The sequence below is a fragment of the Sinocyclocheilus rhinocerous genome, unplaced genomic scaffold, assembly GCF_001515625.1.
Source record: "Sinocyclocheilus rhinocerous isolate Xijiao unplaced genomic scaffold, SAMN03320098_v1.1 scaffold21, whole genome shotgun sequence".
Classification (NCBI taxonomy): Eukaryota; Metazoa; Chordata; class Actinopteri; order Cypriniformes; family Cyprinidae; genus Sinocyclocheilus; species Sinocyclocheilus rhinocerous.
Window position 1 is genome coordinate 1,917,342 of NW_015641422.1, and position 6,929 is coordinate 1,924,270.

At 36.6% G+C, this 6,929-nt stretch overlaps 1 long non-coding RNA gene across 1 annotated transcript in view; it reads right to left on the reverse strand.

The window, feature by feature from the left end:
- The window catches only part of LOC107754845 (uncharacterized), a 54,586-nt gene that overhangs the window by 46,770 nt on the left and 887 nt on the right, over window positions 1-6,929 (reverse strand). The gene's annotated exons all lie outside the window — the stretch shown is intronic.

Here is a 6,929-nt window from a genome sequence, read left to right on the forward strand (position 1 = left end):
TAATAATAATAATAATAATAATAATAATAATAATAATAATAATAATAATAATAATAATAATAATAATAATAATAATAATAATAATAATAATAATAATAATAATAATAATAATAATAATAATAATAATAATGAAAATTCATTGAATATATTATGAAACATCATGCCCAGCAACTTAAAGAATTAGTTCACCCAAAAATGAAAATTTTCATCATTTACTTTCTCATTCCAAACCCATATGATTATGATTCATCTTCAAAACAAAAATTAATATTTTTAAATAATATCTCTTCATAATTCTTGGTATAAACTGCTTGATTCATATGGATTCATTTTTTACAATGCCTTTGTGACCTTTTTGGTTTTTCTAATTTTTGGTTACCAGGTGTCCTGACATTTTAACCTACCCATCAGATTGTCCTACCACGCATGCGCACATCAATATTGCGTCCTTTTTCTCATGCTGAACAACAATATTTAATGTATCTGCATTTCTGTAAGGGTAGGTTTAGGGTTGGGGTAGGTGTAGACTTTAATAAAACATAATTTTACAGGTAGCATTTTTCGTTGTCGAATTGTACTACCCACTGTTTTAATGGGAGGTAGCAAAATCTGACAGGGTAGCACAAATCGACAGAACACCGAACATTCAATGACAGAAACATCTCAGGTTTCATTAAAAATATATAAATTTGTGTTTCAAAGATTAAAGTGCCCCTATTATGGGTAATGAAAGGTTCATATTTTGGTTTTGGGAGTCCCCAACAACAGGTTGACATGCATGCAAGGTCAAAAAACACTGTCATTGTCTTATAATATGCATTTATTTTTACCTTACTTGCTCAACGACTCCCAAACGATTCGCTCAACGATTCATTTTTTCCAAACCCCTCCTTTGCATGACGCTAATCTGCGGTGATTGGTCCGATTGGGCTCATTTTTATTTCATCATGCCTGTAATGCCTGATAAAGCAGCATTTGTGAGTGCAGTGCAGTGCTGCTTTGTGTACAGCGTTACCGGGGAAACAGATATTTTACAAGCTGCACCTAGTGGCAAAGAATGAATTTGCATTTTCATTCAACCAAGGAAAAGACCAACAAGTGGGCGGGCAATATGCTAATATTTCATGTTGACTTCAACATGAAACGGCTTGGGATTCGTTTTAAAAACGACTCGTTTCAATGATTCAGATTTAAAACTTTGCAGGAAGTTTTTATTGACTTAGAGCTGTGTTACACACTGCATGAAAGGTAATTTTCAAAAATCCATAATAGGGCACTTTAACCAAAGTCTTATGGGTTTGGAACAACATGAGGGTGAGTAAAATATGTGAATTCAGATTTTTTGAGTGAACCATCCCATTAAGGCATTTTTTTTCTTCTTTTCTTTTCTTTTAAATTTTTATTCATTATATCATTGTGGATGCTGTTCAGATATTAAAAACATGCTCATCATAGAATATGTGCATTCAAGTTGTTGTATGCCATATACTGCGTACATGGGGTATTTGGTGCATGAGCATGCATGGGCTGCACCACTGTCTTTATGACATAGCTTAAGTCCTAAGACAAGGATTTTCCACTGACCCTAAACGAAAGAGTAATAAGTCTCAGATATGTGGTTCTTAATGGCCAGAGAGTCTCAGAGACTTTGCGTGTCACGACCGGGACGCTTCCAACAAACCAGGTAATGACTGTAACTCATACTAATGCTCTGACCCCATTTAAACTTCCTTAATGTTAAGAAATAATGCACATTTGGTTAAGCTGCCTCGCACACCAGCCGACTGGATGAGGTCAGGAAAGAGTGTTGAACAATCCACACCCTCACTAGTGGCGCGACCTCCTGCGGATTGTGAACTGTCAGTAGAAACACCCTCCGCCTACTTGCTCTAATGAATCTGCTATAATTCACAGGCACATTGGCAGATGTTCCAAAGGTCTGACACTCTCTCATTTGTGCCGCCCACCTCAAAGCTCTCGTTTCAGATCTTACTTTCACAATCAGCCTCAGAGTGCTGAGTCTTCTCATCTTTTCGAAACCACCGCTCATTAACTAAAATCTTCTCATGGGAAAATGTCTCTCACCTTCCAGTTTAGGCGGCTCAGTTCCTTGTCAATACTGTACTCAGAGATGATTACTGTAAACTGTGAGTTTAGATTGCAGTGAAGACTTTTAGTCTCTCTCCACCATGTGAAAGGCTCTCTGTGACTGGGTCTCCTCAATGCATTATTCAATCTTCCTTGAACCATGTGGAACAGCTTAAACACACACACAGTGAGTGAAGCCAATCTCCAACTGTCACAGGACATTGACCTTCATCCTCAAGTGCAATATACAGTGATTGCTTTCACAGATGTGCTCTGTACTAACAGAACCTAAAGAAGGTTTCAGCATGTCTTTTCATTTATATTTTTCTGTAATTCACACCCTCTCGCATCTCATATTTTAGATTCAATCGTCTATATAGTCCTGCAATGCATGCATTTTGCAAAGAAAAAAAAAACTCTACAAAAAATTATTCCATTCAATTAGTCAATAAATAAATACAATTTAACAAATATACATACATATATATTTGTTTACATATATTTATTAATACTTTTAAATAAATAAAATAAAATACTTTGAATACAATTTTAATAGTGCATAGTTAACTAAAACCAATTTGTATTACTTGAAATAAACTTTAAATAAAATAAAATAAAATATTTAAAAAATTTATTAAAACATTTTATTCCAGCTAGTTGCAAGGCAACATTTCTCATTTATTTTATCATGCTAAACTGAAACTGAAATAAAATAAATGAAAGCTATATGAACTTTGATAATAATAATAATAATAATAATAATAAACGAATAATAATAAACTAACACATAAAAAACGTAATTACTGAAACATTAACTAAAAATTCAAATGAAGACAGAATTATATATACACAGGGGCACCGTAAGTGTGTGTGTGTGGGTTTGTAATCAAATGTTTACAAGAAGTATGGAGATCAAAAATAAATAAAAAAATAGATAGTACACCTAAGTACAGTTTTGTACAGCACAAGGTTTGTATAGACATTAAATACAGCAGTTCAAGCTGAATTAATTGCTAGAGATTGTAAAGGAGAAGAAAAGTATGAAGTATCGCAAGCCCGCAAGCTACAAAACAGCCAAAGTGCCAAACCATAGAAATGTATCTCATTCAGCTCAAATTACATTTTCCACAGGAGTCGACTAATAAGGAAAGGGAATAGCAGAGGAACACATTCAAGAAAACAGAAGTAATATGTAGGTGTCAGGGCGTGAGTGAGGAGCAGCAATGGAAAACAGGCAAGAGGAGCAGGAGGAGAGGAGGCTGTGCATGTCTTGTGCCAATCTGAACCATAAAGGGATTTTCTGATGAGAAAGCAGGAGAGAGGATGGGAAGAGAGAGAAGAGGAGACTTCACAGTACAGTACAGAAACATCTGTGTTGCATTTGCATCGAGCTGTGAATAAAGCACCAGGTTCACGTGCAATCCACAACAGTCACTGCTTCCTTTCTTTTTCTCCCTAGTTAGGTCCTGCACGATAAACAATCATTTAATAGACCAACACACTCCACAGGAGTCGACTAATAAGGAAAAGGGAATAGCAGAGGAACACATTCAAGAAAACAGAAGTAATATGTAGGTGTCAGGGTGTGAGTGAGGAGCAGCAATGGAAAACAGGCAAGAGGAGCAGGAGGAGAGGAGGCTGTGCATGTCTTGTGCCAATCTGAACCATAAAGGGATTTGGGAATAGCAGAGGAACACATTCAAGAAAACAGAAGTAATATGTAGGTGTCAGGGCGTGAGTGAGGAGCAGCAATGGAAAACAGGCAAGAGGAGCAGGAGGAGAGGAGGCTGTGCATGTCGTGTGCCAATCTGAACCATAAAGGGATTTTCTGGTGAGAAAGCATGAGAGAAAATGGGAAGAGAGAGGAAAGGAGACTTCACAGTACAGTACAGAAACATCTGTGTTGCATTTGCATCGAGCTGTGAATAAAGCACCAGGTTCACGTGCAATCCACAACAGTCACTGCTTCCTTTCTTTTTCTCCCTAGTTAGGTCCTGCACGATAAACAATCATTTAATAGACCAACACACTCACAAAACCCTGTCAACTCCACTGAAAAACCCTATGGAGACCCAGATGTGCTCTCAAAATGCACAAAAGTGTGAGAAGCACAGGGCAGCCCCACTTCAAAACAACATAACTATTTATAACAAACTCTCGCAGAACAAAGCATCGACTCTAAAGCTACCCTTTGGCGTATGTGCGCATTCAAACCGCAAATAAACATGACACAAACATATACCAGTTGCTCCCAGTCATAAACCGACAGCTTGTCACATGAGAGCACAGGAGAACTTCAGAAGTGGTGCGGCTGGGCAGCCTGCGCATCCCGACGGTTTAGCACCGTCAGCAAATTCGCACTCAGTTTCGGGACAGTAAAACATCAGGCTTTCTTGGCCGCGTGGAGAGAGATAGACGGGGAGAAAGTAAATCAAAGCATACGCTGACAGAAACTCAAAGGCCTCCACCAAGATCTTGACAAGGCCCTAAGATACCAAACTATTAAAAACATACGGGGGTGCCAAAACAACCGCTGTGATGCTGGGAAGAAAATTAATGCTGCGGATGATGCCTGATGTCACAGCGCAGCCGGAGCGCTTTTACTCCAGAAAACCTCTGAAATCTGAAATTAATTTCTGAAATAAAGACCCTTGTGCTGAACAGATGCAGAGCTACACTGGAAACCGTTCATCTGCCTCATCCTAAAGTACGTCTGCGAGCAAGAAGGTGTCTATTTACCTTTCCACTAAGGAGACAGAAGTGGGCTCATGAGTTCAAGACAATAGAGCTGCCAAAAGCAGCATTCGCTTCTCTACCACTACCTCTCACACACTATGATTTATGGGTAGTAATTACTTCACTGCCGGTGACATCATCTCACCACGCTTCCCGCACAAAAGTGACTAATTAGCTGTGCTGTCTTCTGATGCCTGCAATGTCTTTTTTCTCCTATTTTTATTTTTTTAGTATGGAAGACGAGGCGTGTCAAAACAAGATATTTCAACATCCCAAGGCAACACAGCTATCTCTGTAGCAACCTTTCTAAGCAGGCATACATTAATACAGCATGTCTGTTGCGCTCTCACACACACGTACACACACAAACACAGCACTAAACCCCGGCAGACGGCTTCTAAACAGTTTGCTCAGAGAACAAATGCAGTGCATGATGGGGGGAAAAAAAGTATTTGGACACTTTGGCTGCATCCGAAATCGCATACACTCTGAGTAGGTACTTTTTGGAATAAGTAATTACTGCTAAATAAGATCTATATGAATGCGTGTAGTACGATTTTAATCCAGAAGTACTACATCACTTGTGTTGTTGTCATTGTCATGTGACATAGTTGAGCCACTTCACTGCCATTCACAAAACCCACTCCCGTGGCCTCATGGGATACATTCTCAGAAAAAAAGCTACAAAAGCTGTCACTGGAGCAGCACCATTTCAAAAGGTACACATAAAGGTACATTTTATTCACTGAAGTGTACATATTAGCACATAAATGGTACATATTAGTACTTTTGAAAAGGTACCACCCCAGTGACAGGTTTTGTACCTTTTGTACCACAGTGTTTACAGAATGAACACTCAAGAATTTCATCAGTAGTAGGACATTAACATACTTTTTCCCTGTTTTTTTTATTAACACTGGAAATTCGGACATACTATTCTTCTCACATACTGTTTTTATTTTTTTTTACCTACTATATAGTATGGAAGTATGCATATTCAAATTTGTGGTTGTCAAATTTTAGTGGATCATGTGGTTAGGGCACATATGAGGACTTAATTAATTGCAAGAAAGTCCAAGAAAGTAAGGTTAATTCTGAGAAAGGTTTTTAACACTTGCTTTTATTTCTCTTTTCTTTCTCTCAGGGTTATCTGGCTACTGCAGCTCTCTTTATATTGCACATTACTCTTTTCTTATTAAACAGAAAAGCTTGTTTTCATTGTGACGCGTCCATAGGTCCCAGTGCCATCAATATTAAAATAGCTATCTATTGTATACTTCATGGGTGGAAGAACAGGAAAACAACAATCTTCTAAACTATAATACTAAACAAGTGTGACCTATGGATTTTATGACTTTAGAAAGTACCAAGAACACCTTGTAATCATTATCATATACTGATTTTTTTTTTATGATCCTGATGTTTAAAAAGGGATTGCAGAAGAGGGAAAAAAAAACATCCAAAAAAATCTCTTAAAGTTCAGCATTTTATTAAGCAATAAGAGATTTGCTCTGCAATTAAACTTGAATTTGCACCTTCTGATCCTCTAACTCACTTTGTGATCATTTATATTTAAATGACCCGTTTCCACCTTTCTCAGATTTGTTCCTGATTACAATTACAATACATGTTCAAATGATAACCTTTAAGAATATTTCAATTATAACAAATAAATCGAAAAATAGATTGCCTTGTTATTTTAATTATTGTGACAAGTTAAATGGGGGGAATCATTCCAGATATCAAAACATAATCATGAAAAGAAATACATCGCAAATTTTCTTTAAAAATTCAGAACTGCTACACAAAATTACTGAAAAACTACCTGTTGCCATGGATGGGCAGTATTTCAAATACATGCATTTGAAATACAAAATACTATTTTGTATTTTGTTTAAATACATTTAAGCTTAGTATTTTTGTATTTTCAAAATACAAAAATACTTTTTGCCAATCAACCTCTTAATTAGACTGCTGATTTCCTGGATCAACAAGTACACAAAAATACTAAATACAAAAATACTATGATTAAATGTATTTAAATACAAAATACATTTGACTTTTCCCAAAGGTATTTAAATACAAAATAGTATTTCAAATACATG